The sequence below is a fragment of the Cryptotermes secundus genome, unplaced genomic scaffold (assembly GCF_002891405.2).
Source record: "Cryptotermes secundus unplaced genomic scaffold, Csec_1.0 scaffold79, whole genome shotgun sequence".
NCBI classification, from domain to species: domain Eukaryota; kingdom Metazoa; phylum Arthropoda; class Insecta; order Blattodea; family Kalotermitidae; genus Cryptotermes; species Cryptotermes secundus.
The window spans coordinates 1324834-1343531 of NW_019741974.1; the positions used below are offsets into that span (position 1 = coordinate 1324834).

The 18698-nt window shown below is 42.7% G+C and overlaps 1 protein-coding gene and 2 non-coding genes across 3 annotated transcripts in view; 2 read left to right on the forward strand and 1 right to left on the reverse strand.

The window, feature by feature from the left end:
• The window catches only part of LOC111872798 (pyrokinin-1 receptor), a 188410-nt gene that overhangs the window by 147451 nt on the left and 22261 nt on the right, over positions 1 to 18698 (forward strand). The window lies entirely within an intron of this gene.
• Trnaa-agc lies at positions 6882 to 6954 on the reverse strand. The gene has a single exon. It is a non-coding gene; the product is annotated as a tRNA-Ala (tRNA).
• On the forward strand, positions 7097 to 7169 carry Trnaa-agc. Its single transcript has one exon. It is a non-coding gene; the product is annotated as a tRNA-Ala (tRNA).

Consider the following 18698-nt stretch of genomic DNA (forward strand, 5'->3'; position numbering starts at 1 on the left):
CCCCCCCCCCCGATGCCGCCTCAAATACTGCTCTTTCCAGTCCTGCTTTTTATGTTAGAGAATGGTGCCTATTTCTTCAAAGCTGTAAAGTAGCGCTCTTATTTCCCCTTCCATTTTTCACTTAGACAGATTGCACCATATTACTGCCATTTTGGGGTTTATTGCCTTTTATCACATAAAACCGACGCAATGTCAAATTGCCGCATCAAAATGAACAGCATACTTCCATATTGAAGATTTCTGTCTTCTGGGATACAATGCCCTGTAGTTCACCCGAGAAGATACGACAATTCATAACCACAGCTGTCAGAACCTCAAATCGTGCATCATTTTCTATTGCATGATTACGCCATCAAGATACGGGAAATAAAACTTCCTACAGTACTTTATAATGTCACTGAGGACATTCGTGTTCTGTGTAGGAATTTATTCGTACTTATTTGCGTAGAGCCGTACTTAATGTGATATTAGACCATTTGGTTCCCTTACGATAATACTAGTGTCAATAAATTTGTTATTCCTCAACATGAGAAGTTGTACTGATATTATACTGATGAACTCCTTTGTGCAGAATCTGTCATAAATTCATATTGATTAATTTCATCAATAGATGTCCTCCTATAGTGTATTATGAACGTTCGTTCACTGCATTTAAAAGGATGACCATTCGTCCTATCCTTAGACAGTTCAGTTCACTTCAATTCTTTGCAACCCCCTTCTTGAACATTCGCTGTAGCATAGTTCTCCCATCTACGGCTGAGTAAGTAAATGTCTGACGTAACGAAGGAAGGCCTACATATGCGGAAAATCTTCGATCGAATTAATCAGTCATTGGTCCTGTCCTCTACAATATACAGAGCTCTGCTTACAGCCTGCTTTGTTACAGTTTGTGAGTGGCTTACGCTTCGACCCTGAAGATGGAGGTGGTATGTGCCTCTGAAATATCCATTGAATTTCAGCGGACTGCACGGCGGAATATCCAAGAAGATAAAAATATTCGTAGCTAACGTTGTGAGAAATTAAAATCTAATATCTCAAAATATTCAGTAATAAATGGCCCATGATAGAACTTTAAAATGGATTTCAGGGACAATTTCCGACCACTTGATCCTCTGTTCTCCCAGAGAATTTCTCTTTGCCTCACTTGCCATGTCAGTTCCTATGCTTCATACGAAGTAACATAACATTGCATTTCAGGTCTTACCTTCTTAATTTAAGTGGAATAAACGGCAAAATTTTAATTTTTAGATCTACTTGCAGAGAAGTCAACATAGGGACAAATAGTTTTCTTCTGTTATTATACTGAATCAAACAGAGAAGTGGTCCTAAAGTAGACATATTTGGAGTTGTTTATTTATTTATTTATTTATTTAGCATCCCGGCAGCTTAGTTCGTTGAGGCACTATGCTACAATTCGGAAAGTCGCGGGTTAAATTCCCAATGAAATCACTGGAATTCTCAAATAACCTAATCCTTCCAGCCTCGCTATGGTCATCAGATTGACTCATCCTCTAACAGAAATGAGTATCAGGAATCTTTCTGGGGGGGGGGGGAAAGGGCGGCCGGCGCGTAAGGCTGAGTATCTCTCCGCCACCTGTGGGCCGATTGTCTAGAAAATATGGGAACCTCGACGTCTCACAATCATACGGTCCTCAGCGGCTGTTACAAGGATAGGTTAACTTTATCTTTCATCTTGTTTTAAAAGTCAAGTATCGATACTGGAACAGTCGACAGAATGACGTAGTAAATTAAATTTTAATAATATTTATTAAAATTTAAATTGAATTTACTTTGCTCTTGTGTCCATGGCTCCAGTACCTCGAGATCTGAAGTAAACTTACAGATATGTAGGTAAGTGCGTGGATATACCATCCGAGGATTTTACACTGACTGAATGCAAAGCATTTTTTAATTATCAGTCACTTCCATAATCAAGAACTGATTCATTGTCGCCGAAACGTCGGAATTTTAATCCGTAAAGACGCGACTGATCGCCGAAGAAAACTAAATTTCAGTTTGTTATTTCGTTAAGCATTTTGTCAGATTAGCTGGTTACACAGTCTGATGAGACAAGTTGAATATTATAATTCATGATCATAACCCAAAGGAGAGCTACTGATCTGAAAATGTCGCATCCCCGAACTGGTTATTCTGTTCTGTATTAAACGTCGATAATGATTGGGTGCCACTGAAAATGAATTATTAGAAATTGAGACCGTTGTATCCTGAGGATTCAAAATTATTTCAATTTCGAAAATTGATATGAACTCTCTCCAGTCACAGTGTTAATGGCCCGCTGCTGTTGAGGCTGGTAATGCAACGGGCGTCATCACAGACACGTGCGCCAGATATTAATGGAAGTAGCCATGGCCAAGAGCCAACGTCACTTACGTATACTCGTCTTCATGTGTTCATTCATGTCCTACTTTCACGCACTGTTAGAATAAGATGCGCTGTGTAGTTTCTCTATTTGTTCTGCCAGCTGGTTCTTATGATTAACTCAGATACTTCAAGAAGCCATTTCAAATTACTGAGGTCACGTAACATGCAGTGAAATGAGACATAATAGAATGATCCTGATTGTTGAACCGGTAGCATTTTGGGAGCTAATAATTGTAACTCACTTCGAGGAAACTGCAAACAAAGAATGAAGAAATAAAGTAACAAAGAAGGGGGCCGCGCCATTGCTCAAGCGGTTAGTCGCTGGGTTCCCACCGCGGCGACCCGGGTTCGATTCCGGGTCTGGTCAAGTGGGATTTGTGGTGGACAAAGTGGCGCTGGGGCAGGTTTTCTCCGAGTACTTCGGTTTCCCCTGCCAATCTTCATTCCACCAATTGGTCCACAATCACCCTCACCTATCATCTGGGGCTGGTACAATAGGCCAGAAGTGGCCGCAGTACAAGGAACTTAGTCCCACCCCACTAGCAGTAAAAGGAAAAGGATACACTGCGCTACAATCTGATTTAGATTATGATTTTTCATATTTTTTCTCAACATATTTCTTTATCGCGTTTCGACGATAGGAATATTGTGTGTTACAGAATAGGGCAATGTTACTTCACTCCAGATACCGACTTTACTGTGACCTGGGAGTCCCGAGTGCGACTCCCCACCTCACTCAGTTCCGATCGATAAAGTTTCTATCATTCTGCGATACGAATGCACTAGCCATGTTTCATCAGATGTTATCATGGTGATCAAATGAGCACGCATGAGATGACTGGGAAATGTAGCATGCATGTGGAGATAAAAGATGCTTATAAACATTTAATTGGGAAGACTGAATAAAAGGGACCACTGTGGGGAGTTCCTAGTAGATCGGAGATTGGATTTGATCAACGCGTTGCCAGGCAACAGCTCTGTAAACACTGTCCAGTATGCAACAATAGACGAGGCTGTGTTTTCTGTGTAGTCCGCGCCACATCCAGTGATGCTAAGGGACCAATGAACTCGCAGATTGCAAGGAGGGTTTTATTATTAGAAAACTCCAGAGCAGTCTCAGCTCAATGGAGACCTGGTGTGAGCGCTGGAATATTAAAATTAATGAAGATAAGACTCAAGGGGTCTACTTCTCTCGGCCTGAGTCTTGTCTCACTCTAAATGGACGAAATATCCCATTTGTGAATAGTGCAAAATATCTAGGTGTAATCTTCGATAAGAGAGTTACATGGAGATTGCACATAGAAATGATCGAAGCCAAGGCCTTCAGAACATTCATTAGAGTATATTCCCTATTCAAAAGTGAGCGATTGAGCGCTTACATTAAACTGACCCTCCATAAAGCTCTCATTAGATCTGTAATGACTTATGCTAGCCCCGTCTGGGAGTTTGCGGCAGACACCCATCTAGTGAAATTGCAGCGCCTGCAAAACAAGGTTCTCCGCACGATTGGCAATTTTCCGAGGCGCACGCCGGTCCGTGATTTGCACATGGCATTCAAAATTCCATAAGTATATGATTACGTAACAAAATTATGCAGGCAACAAGCAGAAGTCATACAAAATCATGATAATGAGAATGTTCGCAACATCGGACAAGGCGAAGCCCGACACAGCAAGTATAAGAGACTTAAACTTGGCGGCGGTCAGGCATACGACCGTTCAAGTGACTAGACTGCCGTCAAGACAGACAGACTGACTGAAAGTCAGTTGCAACATGACTTTGACTTTGAAATTGACTTGAGTTCTGAAGTTCCAGAGGAACAGCAATCTGGCCAGAATAGAAGACTTAGTGTGTGAGGTTATATTTCTTTTGTGAAACTTCAGTTGTACTGTACACATGTGTTTGTATTTATGTGACACATTCAACATCCTACAGTCATTTTGACTGGCTTTCGATCTAAGGAATGTAATATAAGGATGCTGTCACTCTCATGGCTATATAGCGTCGGTAATAGGATGCTTAATGTAGGTGTAACGAGAGTTGGCAGGGAAGACTGAAGCACTCGAAGAAAATCGGACACGGTGTCGCTTTGCCTACCACAAACCCCACATGACCTGATTTGGGATCGAACCCCGGGCGCAGCGGTGGCAAACTGGAGGAAATAGAAATACAGTGAGGAGTCACATAGTTTTAAGTTTTAACTAATAGAACTCGCGTTGATTTTATGAATTTGGATGTTTTCATTGTGCATTTATGTTACAAAATATAATCAAGTATTTTAAAATTAATGCTATTTTTTAATTCTAACATAATGTAATCGCATTTTTTTTTTTCCTGTGGCGCTACAGCCCCAGTGGGCCTAGGCCTACCTCCATGAACTTCTCCGTTCACTTCGGTTTTTCTAGATCTTACACATTGGACCCCTTGGGCGGGTGATCAGCTCGTCGTAAGGCCTCTACCTGTACACAAACACAGAAAAACGCACACAAACATCCATGCCGTCAGTAGGATTCGAACCCATGATCCCGGTTTCAAAGCGAGCGAAGACAGTGCATGCCTTAGACCGCTCGGCTACCGTGACCGGCATTACTACGGCATAGGGGTGGTGTATTAAATGACCGTTTTCTCACTAGAAAAGAGTCATTTGTTTTACAGCTCGTTACTGTTCTACTTCTTTTCATTCTAATTATTAGTTAGTTGTAATGCTTACAATGTATTTATTTCTTTTCAGGTTGTAATCGTTTCTCTGTACAGAATTGAAGAAATCAGAGGACGCTATTTGTGCGTGACGTAACCCATATTAATTGTCCCATAAAGAACAAAATAAGAAATACAACTCAGAATTAGATTAGAATTGTTGACTTTATAACATAATTATGAATGAAGTTACATTGTAATAATGTTTCCAGCTCAATGCGAAGTGCCACACTGTTAACTACCTACGTGTTGCGTCATATTCAGCCGATATAAGATAGGGTCCAGTGGAAAAGTTTTGCCAGCACGAGACGAACTGTTGAGTTTCATAACAATGGAAAATTTTCAACCCAGCTGAGCGACTGTCAGTTTTGTAAGGAAAATGCTGCTCCGCGGGCTTATTTTGTGCCTCCCTGATTGTTAAAGGCAGATTAGCTAAGCTACGCGTTAGCGTAGTTGGTTGAGGCACTATGCTACAAGCAGGAAGGTCACGGGTTCGAGTCCCGATGAGGTCATTTCTTTTTTTTTTCAATTTACCTAATCCTTCGGGCCTCATTATGGCCTTGGAGTCGATTCGGCTGCTAACAGAAATGAGTACCAGGAGTCTTCCTTGGGAGTAAAGCGCGGCTGGCGCGTAAGGCTGACAAACTTACCGACATCTGTGAGCCGATTGTCTAGAAGATGTGGGAGCCTCAACCTCTCACAACCCTATGGGCCTCAGCGGCCTGTTACAGGGATACATTCTCTTAGAATTAAAGAAACAGATATCGAGCACAGTCAGCAGTCCACTCTAGTTGAAGTCAAGAGGAAATATTGTTAGCAATATCGTACAAGAAGTTCTGGGAAGAACTAATAGCCTACTTTTTCCATACGACAAGGACCGCGTAGAAAACGACGCCCCCAACAATTCTTATTTTCCACGGGAACTACTTTGTTGAGTTGTTACCTAGCAACTATAAAGGATACACAGAATCTCTTTTGATTTAGTACGGACCGGATAGCAAATGAGGCGTCTAACAATTATTCCATTGTTGCATGTGTTCGATGCCGGGGGAACGTGCTTATCAAGCCGTTGCCTAACACCGAAAGGAAGGATACTCGTTACCGAGCCGTTGACTTGAAACGATAGGAGAGATACCAATAGAAACACAAAGTCTCGTGGGAGGGATTATGAAGTACGCCGGTGAGATGGGCTCAGTTGCGATGATATACATACGAAGTTTGATAAAGATCGGTTCATATATTCAAAAGTTGACAGAAGCGACACAGACAGCGTGGATATCACATAAGCCTACTTTAGGAAAGTAGGCTAATACAAATACCTAGGAAAGGAAGCTTATTATAGAGAATTAATCGCTTACGTCAGTGTTGTATAAATACTCAGGAATTTAGGATCACCGATTTGCTTAGAATTAGCTTTCAGTTTTGTGTTTATTTGCTAACGTAGGCCTTTTCACTAATAATATATAGACTGCGGGGGGGCATTTAGTATGTAAAGAGGGGGTGATAATGAATTCATTCATTCATTCATCAGTAATCTGTCAGACGACAGGTCCATAGTCTCTTCCAAAACGATAATGAATTATGCATTGGAAATTACCGTGGACTAAGCGGTCGAGTCCTCTTTCAAGGCACGACAGCCTGCACATTCCTGGTATGCCTGGGAAAGACCATGAAGACGTGATCAATATTGCCATTGTTACGTACGACTTCCAACAGGACACCTCCCAAATAAAAGTCGGTTGTGTATTGTGTTATATTTAGCTAACATGTACTTCGAATGGAAATGTAAAAATATAAAAATCTGGAGGCGCCGGGTATCGATCCCGGTACCTCTCGCATGCTAAGCGAGCGCTCTACCATCTGAGCTACGCCCCCGGTTTGTTTGTTAGCCCCAAGTGCATGGATATGAATTGGTAATAAGCAATGTGTAATATCTAGTCCGACAACTTTCACCAAGCACCCTGTTGGACTAAATAAATCTATAAAAGTAGTTTAGACTTGCCTGTTATTAACATATGGGGGCGTAGCTCAGATGGTAGAGCGCTCGCTTAGCATGCGAGAGGTACCGGGATCGATACCCGGCGCCTCCAAATTTTTATTTTATTTAATTCCGATATACCATTTTCTGCTTTATCCGATCCGACCGTGAAAGTAAGTCACTTGGTGTATTATCTACGGCATTCCTTCTGGACGTAGATGTAATCGCTTCTTCGACATTTCTTTCGCTCATTCCATATTTTTCCGTGAAAGAAATCAACTTGCTTTGTTTGCTCATTTTGTCCAAATGGCAATGGTGTGTATCGGGTGTAACTTTATTAGTGTGGAAGACTGCTTATGCGCCGCCACATATCCGCTCAATACACGTTCCATAACACTTTAATATATGCAAAAGTAAACTACAAAAACGCCGGTCACGGTAGCCGAGCGGTCTGAGGCGTGCACTGTCTTCGCTCGCTCGGAAGCCGGGATCGTGGGTTCGAATCCCACTCAGGGCATGGATGTTTGTGTACAGGTAGAGGCCTTGCGACGAGCTGATCACTCGCTCAAGGAGTCCTACCGAATGTGTAAGATCTAGAAAAACCGAAGTGAACGGAAAAGTTCATGGAGGTAGGCCTAGGCCCACTGGGGCTGTAATGCCAAGGGGGGAAAAAACTACAAAAACAACTGACACTCGATCAGGCGCGTTGCGCTCAAACGGAAGCAAATGCGCATGTGCGTTCGGTGGCCTAATGGGCCCACCCTCGTATGACTACCGTGGATTTTTAGACCACAACTCAATTTTCTAGTGGTAACAAGACTAACGACGGGATATACACTACGTTCTAATAAATAATGTAATATTAAGATTAATATTATGGATATCATAATAATTATTTCGCTTTCCCTTTATAATTGTTGCTAAAAACTTGCTTAGCAGCTTCGTCTTGATTTCGGAGCACAGTTTGAAAAACACAGATTTAGAATTGTACTAGTATTCAGAAGCTCTGTCAGACTGTTGGCTATCCTGGCTAAGTTTTCGTAGTTCTACTCAGTCTCCCCAGACGAGTGTCACGTTAGTTCTTCGATAAATATCACGACAGCCTCCTGTCAGATCCTTACCAATTCAACATTTACGATCATCTTCTAATCTTATTCCAACCTTATGTAAACCGTGATGTTGTAAAACTTCTTTAATAACCTAAGAACTTGAACAAGACAGGTAAAGCTAAAAGGTAAATCTATCCTTGTAACAGGCTGGGCCTGCTGGATACCCAGCAGGCCCAGCAGTATAACACACGCAGTCACAGGAGCAAGACACAACACAGAGCACAATACACACATGAAAATAGGAAGAATACTCCGACAGAAGAAGATAGGTGTGACTCGCTTATTGAGATACGACATAAGGATGACAAATCCTGAACAGTTTTAATATTGTAACGTGTTTTGTTACTGAAGACGCCGTTCGGATTGTTAATTGGTTTATTTAACAACCTACAAATCACGGCTACAATTAATTATAACAATATTGCGGGGTTTCACAATTTATANCACCTTATTCGCAAATCAAATCACGCTATTGTCAGTAGACTACAGATTTCACAGTACGGGAGCTATACAAGTGTCACTGTATTACACACTCCCAATTAATTCTCAGTTATCACAAACTGTCACTGATTATCACACTTTTACTCGTTCACGGCTGACTGGAGAACTGTCTTCGGCCGCTGATACACTTTAACTGACTGTGAATAGCCTTCGCTGCTCCTTATGTAGCCTCGTTCCGGACAACACAAAAAAATGGCCACGTAATAGGCACCATTGTTGTGTGGTGCCGTGTTGCTAGCAACGCTGTCCGGAGTTGTTTACTGCTGCCTAGCAGCCGCGGTATCCCTTGGTGACGTCACCGCTGTTGACTCGCTTTGCATAGCTACCAGGATGCTGGGACTCGGCTAACTTCGGCTCCGCTCGGCACGTCACCGCTGGCGGGGGCAGGGGAGAGAGGATGTTGACCTGCCTATTACCGTTGCGCAACACGTCACACTGCTCCCTCCTTAAGGCTGTTCGTCCCGAATAGCCTAACGGTGCACCCCCGTTCCTTTTCCTTGGAGGCTGTTCTTGCAGTGTCTCCTGTTGTTTCGGCTACTCTGCTTGCAGCGACTATTCTCCTTCCGTTACATCCGCTCCCCTCTTAAGGCAAAGCTCGTCTCGAGCGGTTACCTTTTAACTTGTCAGAAGATCCAGTTCTATCACACTCATTCGTCGCACATTCAATCTCTCTCGGGAGGCCGGTTCTTCTACATTACCGGTTCCTCCTCTGCTTGAGGTCTCTTTTTCCGTTTTGGAGGGGGTCTACCCCTCCATAAGTTCCAATCCTTGTGTTACCGTAGGCTGACAGAAGATCCGACCATTCCCTTCGGGAGCTTCACGCTGACAATCTCGTAGATGGTCTTCTTAGAAATTCTCCCTTCTTGGTGCGATCGCTGTCCTGATCTACACCCTCCGATGACGTCCTTGGTTGTCACCTTTTCCGTCTGGCATCCGAAGGTTCCCTGGGGAGTTTCCTTCCTGAAGGCATTTCTCCAACGTCGTGCCACTTTCGCGCGACGGGATGTCTTCCTGCAGGTGGCAGCCAGCTTCATCCGGGATTCATAGTCTCCTCGGGTCCAAGTTTTTCTGAAGATTTTCCTTCGAGGCCATGCCACTGTTACATGGCGGAACACCTTCCTGCGAACGACGGCCAATTTATTCTGGGGTCCGCAATTTTTCCGTGTCGAATTTTTCTTTTGTCGCTTGTTTCGGTCCCTACGCCTTTTCTTCTTCGGTTCTCTGACCGTTATTACTTCGGCGTCTTCTATGGGTACCTCTCGTAATTCTGCCGCCTCAGGTTTCCTGTGCACTGAGGCCGGCTTTTCTTCTTCTGGACGTGCCTCCATTTCTTGACAGGCCATCGTCTCTCCGACCGGTATTATTTCGGGGACCTGTTCTTCTTGTGCCATGCTTGCTTGGGTTCCTCTTGTCTCCGCGGCAGTCATTTCTCGCCAGGCGGCCATCTTGACTCTGATCGCTTCAATTTTATGTTGGAGTGTCTCATCAAACTCTGACGGCATAGATCGCATTGCGGCCTTCAATTCTTCCTTGTCGGCCTTCCTATCGTCCGCCGCCTTTTCTTTGTAGGCGTCTAATTTTGTCAGCATGACGTCGGTTTGTTTTTGGTTGACGCCTAGTTTTGTCAGGAAATCTTCTCTATCTCTCTTCCTTTCGGCCTCAGCCTTCTCCAGCATTTCGATTATTCGCTGCATCTCCATTTTTTAGCAGTAAAATACTCGATGCACAATAATTCAATTATTTGTCTAGGAGTGTTCAAGTTCGTATCCCACTTCTGACACCAGTGTAACGCGTTTCGTTGCTGACTCTTTCGTTACTTTGACTTCGACAGTGAGGCGAGGAGCGAGATATACTAGTGACAGTGTGCCATTACCAAGGAACGACTAGTAAAAACTTGGCGCTTGCAGTATAATTTACGGAGTGTGTAGAATAGTGAAAGTGTTACAAATTCACAGACGGTAAGTCAGCTACACAAGGTCTTCATTGGATTTAGCGGTCTGAACGAAACCCGTGTTAGACGTACTAAATAGTATTTCGTAGTGTTGTAAGAAAAAACCACGAAAATGTGGAAAATATCAGCCGTGATTCTAACATGCGTAGCTTTTATGGTATTTCCCCAAGTAGGAACATACCCTAAAATCCCAGATTTCGAACTATCTACTGCAACTGGACCGATCTCAGCACCTGGACCCATCCCAATTCTGACACCAAATGTAACGTGTTTTGTTACTGAAGACGCCGTTCAGATTGTTAACTGGTTTATTTAACAACCTACAAATCACGGCTACAATTAATTATAACAATATTGCGGGATTTCACAATTTATAACCCTATTCGCAAATCAAATTACGCTATTGTCAGTAGACTACTCGTTTACAGTACGGGAGCTATACAAGTGTCACTGTATTACACACTCCCAATTAATTCTCAGTTATCACAAACTGTCACTGATTATCACACTTTTACTCGTTCACGGCTGACTGGAGAACTGTCTTCGGCCGCTGATACACTTTAACTGACTGTGAATAGCCTTCGCTGCTCCTTATGTAGCCTCGTTCCGGACAACACAAAAAAATGGCCACGTAATAGGCACCATTGTTGTGTGGTGCCGTGTTGCTAGCAACGCTGTCCGGAGTTGTTTACTGCTGCCTAGCAGCCGCGGTATCCCTTGGTGACGTCACCGCTGTTGACTCGCTTTGCATAGCTACCAGGATGCTGGGACTCGGCTAACTTCGGCTCCGCTCGGCACGTCACCGCTGGCGGGGGCAGGGGAGAGAGGATGTTGACCTGCCTATTACCGTTGCGCAACACGTCACAATATTTAAAATTTATCATTATATATGACGAATATATATTTTAGTTATTTTAGTATAAAGACAACAGGGCATGCAATGAAGTAGTTCGACGCACATAGAAAAGCACCTGAAGATGGCACTTTAGTGCTGAAACATGTAGTGCAAGAGAGAAGAGTAAGGTGAATAAATGTATGCACTGTAAGACGGTCAGAATAAATCATGGACTGTTATGAATGATTATATGAAAGTCTGTCAATGAGCGTGTGAAGTTGCATATGCAGTATTTCTTCACGTGGTTTTGCAGTCATCCCGTACTCCCCAAAAGTGTGCGTCGCTTACCATACGGCAGGCAGGATTCGAAGTTTGAAATTAAATTACCAGTTCTTGTTTATGTATAGTCCTGATACGCGAGAAACTGCAGGGGTCTATGATGCTGAGTACGTTAGTGTTCACTGAGGGATTAGCTGTAAACACTTGGCTGTGCTCTTCCTCTACATATCATGAAGTGGTCTAAGTTACAGAACACTCCACATGCCAGTCAAGTGCTGATCCATATTTAGCCTGTTAGGATGTTGCAGTTATAATTTCTACGCGGTAGCGTAGTTGGTTGAGGGGCTATGCTACAAACAGGAAGGTCGTGGGTTCAAGTCCCGATCAGATCATTGGGTTTTTTCAATTGACCTAATCCTTCCAGCCTCACTATGGCCCTGGGGTTCACTCAGCATCTAACAGAAATGAGTACCTTGAGTTAATTAAATAATTTTCCTGGGGAGTAAAGCGCGGCTAGTGCGTAAGGCTGACAACCTTACCGCCATCTTTGAGCCGACTGTCTAGATAATGTGGGACCCTCAACGTCTCATAACCCTATGGGCCTTCACTCCTACAGGGATAGCTTTATTTTTACTTTTTTTTTACGCAGTTTAACTTAACGTCCAGTATTTATCGTCCGTCAAAATTGCAACGCTCTTCCATTCACCACTCAATTTTAGTTTAACGTTATACACATTGACACTACATGTTTCGGCCCCAAACGGCCGTCTTCAGGTGTCTTCATATAACTGAAAAGTAGGCCACGAACGTGAGGGGCAAGATGCCGAGACAAAACACCCTGAACAGACATACATTTATGAAAATGGACGACACCCCGTGTGAGGTGAAATAAAATGCACCAAAATAACGTGGGTATAACAGAAAATTTAAAGGATTTTAGCTGGTTTTACCTTGAAAAGAGGACTGCAGCGTGTGATTTTTAACACAAACTAAGACAGTGTAGCAGTTTTAACATAATTTAATAAAATAATTGTAACATATCAAGACACCTGAAGATGGCCATTTGGGGGCCGAAACATGCAGTGTCAAGGTGTATAATGTTAAATTAAAAATTGAGTGGTGAATGGAAGAGTGTTGCAATATTGACGGACGATAAATAATGTACGTTAAGTTGAACAATTGCAACGGGATGCTGAAATACAGAATCATAACTTACTTTGATTATGAAGGGTTTAATAAAACATGAATACTGTTTCTTCATTCTTTGTTGTCATGTTTTGTGTTCATAATTTTAAATACAGTTATATATCATTAATTTGACCCTTCCTGAGAATACAATACATGCCACACTTTTTATAAAATAAATAATAAACAAAATCCGTGGCATGTAGTCTGCAAGCGAACTATACCGACCGAGCGACCGCCGCTAGTCGACGAAGATAGTACCAGCTTTTGCGAATAGATGTCACGCGGTCAGCGCAACGGATCCCCCCGGCCCTTAATCTCGGTTCTCTAGACCGGAGCCGCTATTTCTTTGAAATAGCTCCTCAATTATTATCACGATGCTGAGTGGACCCCGTTCCAGACCCACTAATTCTTAGAAAATCTGGTGTCACTGTGGTAGGATGTCCTTATTGTTGTGTTTTGTGTATTGTGTTTTGTTTGAACGTGTTGTCACTTAGTGTAATGTGTGTTACTTGTCTGTTGTGTCCTATTGTGTACTACTGCCACCGGGCTAAAACCAAATTGCAGTATAATAAATAATATATAATATATATAACGCCGGGAATCGAACCCGGAACATTTGAATCAGTGGCCAGGAACTCTGACCACTAGACCACAGAGGCGGTAGAAAATAAATAATCGGAGAGACACATTAAGAACAGGTACATAGGTACAGCTGCAATGTTCCATTAATCGTGTGTTTTCATTAATGCTGCACGTCTCTGACTACACGTATTACTTACAAATACAAACAAAATGCTTTATTTCCGATTTTTTAACTTGATTTTAGTGAAATTATATCGCTTCAAAATACAGTTTTCCGCCATGTTGCGGTGTAGTACTTGGCGCGCATGCCCAGATGAAGATGACGTAACAGTACAGCCGTCGTCTATGAAATCAGTAAGCTCCTCTGTTACGGTCAACTTGAACGGAGAAACTGTGCGTCTGCGATTTTGTGTTCCTGCCGTACTATTATCTATGATAATAATATAAAACTAGTTTGCATATATTTTACATGCATTTAAGTTGCATAGCTCCCGCATCTTCATTTGTTTATGTTATTACATTTTCCACTTCAGTAGTCACCTCCATATACAGTGCGTTCAATTAAGGAGGAAACTTCGCAACACCGCTGACCCGCCCCAACGTTTCTCACAGATTGCTGCTGTAACTGCCCATAGCAGAATGAGTCATTAGAGCTGATAAACGCGCGCCGTTACAGTTACAGGAGCAATCTGTGAGGAATATTGGGCCCGGTCACCGGTGTTGCGAAGTTTCCTCCTTGATTGAACGCCCTGTAGAAGAAAGTGGAATGGAATGGAATGGAATGACGACTCTGCTTACTTTGCTTCTTCTTGTACGACAGAAAAGTCTACGCCTGCTACTAGATCATCTGCAAAACGTGATCTTGATATCTGTTCCCTTAGCATTACTGGAGGATGGGTGTTGGCCTTATCGAGTTTCATCAGTATGTCATCAACAAATACGTTGAATAAGGCTGCACATAAGCACAACCCAGTCTGAACCCATCATTTGAGCCAGACATCTCTAGCATGGAAATGCCTTCCCACGTCACTCCTATACTAACATCCTTACACATACTCTTCAAACTTTCAATGAGATTAGTCGATGAGTGAGCTCCATCTACTCGGTCTCCAACATAAGGACTCCCTCGCCACTGTATTATAAGCTTCTGTAAATCTACAAATAACCAGTACACGTACTCCCTCTTTCTACTTAAACATTTATTTATTAATGTCCTTTATATACGAAATATTTTTTTTTAATTCGCTTAGTGGAGGGTGGAGTCCAACTGGGTCCACTCGGCACGGCGGCCAGTGATTGGCCTATTGTAGCCTGCCCCGGGCGATTATGATGATGGAGAATTTGGTGGAATGAAGATTGGCGGGGGAAACCGAAGTACTCGAAAAAAAAAACTGCCCCAGCGCCACGTTGCCCACCACAAATTCCACTTGACCAGACCCGGGATCGAACCCGGGCCGCCACGGTGCGAAGCCAGCGACTAACCGCTTGAGCTATGGCGCGGCCATTATACAAAATGTTAACTGATACAGAAGATTCTATTTAAACTTTCAGGGATTCTCTGTCCTTCATGATATGCATATCGGCTGTGAAGCTTCTTGTTTCTAACACAAGAGCGTCGCTTATTCGATTACTTTACGTCCCACAGTTACGGGGTTTAATTGCCTTTTGAAGTGCTGTAGATGCAGTGATTTCAAATTCCTGTGCTTTCCACTTAAAGAGAAAAATTAGGTTTTTGTACTGAAATTATAATTTCACGGCGTTATACCTGAATACGAAATACTAGAGTCCGTTACAATTTACAATTAGTATTATTGTATCCAATTTTACTCGTATACTATTACTACAATAATATAATTAATATTATTGTATCCAACTTTACTAGTACTGCAGTTCAGTGGTGTATGTTAGACATGTGTTTGCCTGATGATGGCTTTTAATAGCCGAAACATATAGCAGAGCCAAACTTGGCACTGACCTTAATATAGTTGTGTTGTGTCGGTTTTAATAAAGAAATTGTATCACTGTGATAGTCCAACTTCAGCCATTATATCTGTGTTCTTATTCTAGTGTGGTAGCCTACTACCATAGCTCAGTCGGTATAGTGACTAGACTACGGACTGAGGGGCTAAGAAACCGGGGTACAATTCGCAGAAAAGACGAAAGATTTTGGTCTAGCAACTTCCAGACTGGCTCTGGTGCACACAAAACTTTCTATGTAACGGATTCCGGGGTTCTTTCGTTGAGGGTAGAGAGGCCGGGTCGTGAAGGTGACCGATCATCTCCATCCAAGCCGATGGAACTCACTTAAGCGCGGGGATAATTCTACCTTTAGTCAGACCAGAATGTAGATCAATGGAATACGCTGAGGTATTGTACCTTTGAGGAGAACCTTGGAGACGAGGCGAATGTGAAACCTTTGATTAGTGGGAATATTTGAATCGATATTGATGGTCTCCTTCGTTTGCGATTTATTTCTATGGCCCGCAACTGCTATATTGGATCCTCTGACGTAATGAAATCTTTTATAGATGAGAGTTTTACGGCACTGAGTTCATCATTACGGTGAATATTAAACCCATGGCCCTCTGGGATGTCACATCCTGCACTGTACGTGCTCAGAGACTTGACAAATTTGTTGTGGATTTGGACCATCCCACAGAGTAATAGAAGTGTGTTCGATTTACGAGGATATTAAGAGTTGACGAAACTCGAGCAAATCTTGCTATTATTCTTTTCAGAATATCTTGTCTGTTCACCTGGTATCTAGAAACATGAAGATTAAATGTACAAAACTGAAATGTACCCTGATTTTTGCTGACATGAATCTCAGTGTTGTGTATCAAGGGAAGAATATAGACATAGGGTGTTTAAAAACAGAGTCAGAGTTACTTCCCGACTGGCGGATTACTGTCAATCGGTTCGTCTTGGCGGCAAACCCATTGAGACTCACGACACAATAAATTTATTTTCAAACTGAACATTTGTGGTTATAGTCTGTGGGTCTGTCGTTTGCAATTGCTGATGGTCCTCACCACCGCAGTCATTCTCAGGTCAGAGTCCCGTGGGATTCTCGACCATATTTTACTCTTTCAGATTAGAGACTCCCCCAACCTGGAGAGCCAGGTCCCCGTATTAATATCCGCCAGGAAGAGGAAGGCCCGGTTATACCCCTAGGCAGATCTACTCCTCCACGCGGACCACGCAGCACAGAAAACCCTGCTTCAGAACAGGATGTTGATGGACATGTTTGGACACAAGCAGGATGGAATCATAGGACGATAGAAGAAACTGCATAATGGGAAACATAATTTGTAGTGCTCGTCATACTTTCACAATGATCAAGACAGAGAGGATGAGATAGGCAGAAGCAGTGGCAGCCCTTTCGTTATAGAGCTATTGTTACAACCTTACTCGTAAAAGGATATTTGACAGTGAAAGAGACTTATATACTAAGAGAGAACCTGTCGGGGAGAGTAATGCTCCAGTGAGCATTCTCTGGGAATCTATTTCGAGTGTGACTCTGTTACTGTATTGCATTTATGTGAGCAGCGTCGTTAGGTCGGTTGGCTTATGCCTTTTCAGTCTTCTGGGCTCGTCTGCGTCGTTTAAAAATATGGTTGCCAGGTTATTTGGGTGTGCTGTGATCTTGTCTTTATATTTACGGCTGATGTTTGTTGTTTCTTCCCGTACTGTGGGTATGCCTAGATCGGCATGTAGCAATCTGTTTGGGACGTACCACGGTACATTGACTATGGCGCGAAGTACTCTATTTTTAAATCTCTGCAACATTTCTATATTCTCCATAATGGTGCACCTAAGTCCAAATAGGCTTCAGTATTGTCTTGTATACAAGGAGTTTTCCAGTGAAACAGTTGAGTTTCAGTTTTGCTCACGCGGTTTATGACGCTGTATCCTGTGCCTGTTCCACTTGCTTTTCAGCTTGACGTAATATAAACGCATATCCAATAAACCCAATACTTTTTCTGACACAATTCTCCTGCGTTCGTGACTAGATGCAGGATTTGGACTGATTTTATGTTTACTGGTTGCTGATTTCTTGTGACTGCAGATAATCATAAAACTTTCACTGTTGTGCACAATCACCAAATAACAACATGTCCCAAGTGGCCCAAGTCTGCTGTGTCTTCATGTACTTTTTACTTCCCAGCAACTTCCAGTTGTGGAGACTTTGTGAACGACTCCTGTCCTTGCCGGCTGGCGACTGAATTCTAACCACAGTTGGCCGGTAGCACTTTGTCCTCCATATATAATTGAGATTCGGACCCAATAGAAAATAGTGTTGACGTTCGTTGTTGCGGAGACGTGTTCGCAGAGCTGTTGTTTAGCAACGGACTTCACTACGGAGCTGCTCTGACTCCACTGTTCCGGCTTTCAAGAATAATGTCACAATATCATGTAATGACCGGATGAATGTGAGGGGATATGAAATGTCGTAACCTATTTAAAGAATTCAAATACATTAACTGACGAGGACCACGAATACTGCCAATCACGGTAGCTGAGATTAAAGCCGAGAACCTCAGACAAAAGAAAAGAACCCAGTAACCACTACTATAAGAAAATCTGGTAGTCTAAGCGAAGAGAAATATCATCTGACATGGCAGACCTTGAACCCTGACCGCCCTCAGCGACCGGAATGTTCGACTTCATTAACCGAGGTGTCCGGTTAGAATTTTCCAATAAATTTTATGCAGTTTCTTCAGGCTGAAGCAGGAATGATGCCTTAAAATAAGCCAAATTCTCTTCCACGCACGTTCCGTGGCACACACTTGCAGCTGTTCTTCCAGCCTATGCCAGTATATGCTCTGTGCTGTTCAAGAGCGTCATTTTCAATTTTAGTACAGATGATCTTGGTGCATCCTTCCAAATGAAACACAGGACATGTTCAGCACCGCACGAAAGTAATCTCAGAGAGCATATTTTCTGAACCCTCGGAATAAGTGGATATTTCATCAACACTTAGAAGTTTCAGGAACAAGGATGTAAACCTAATTATTTATGTATAGTTCATGATGATGACAACATATACGTAGACATTCGGTTCCCTTTGGATTTCGTTATAAAAAAGTAAAAAAAAAAAGTAAAGGTATCCTTTTAACATGCCGTGGAGGCCCATAGGGTTGTGAGACGTTGAGGTTCCCACATTTTCTAGACAATCGGCTCACAGATAGCGGT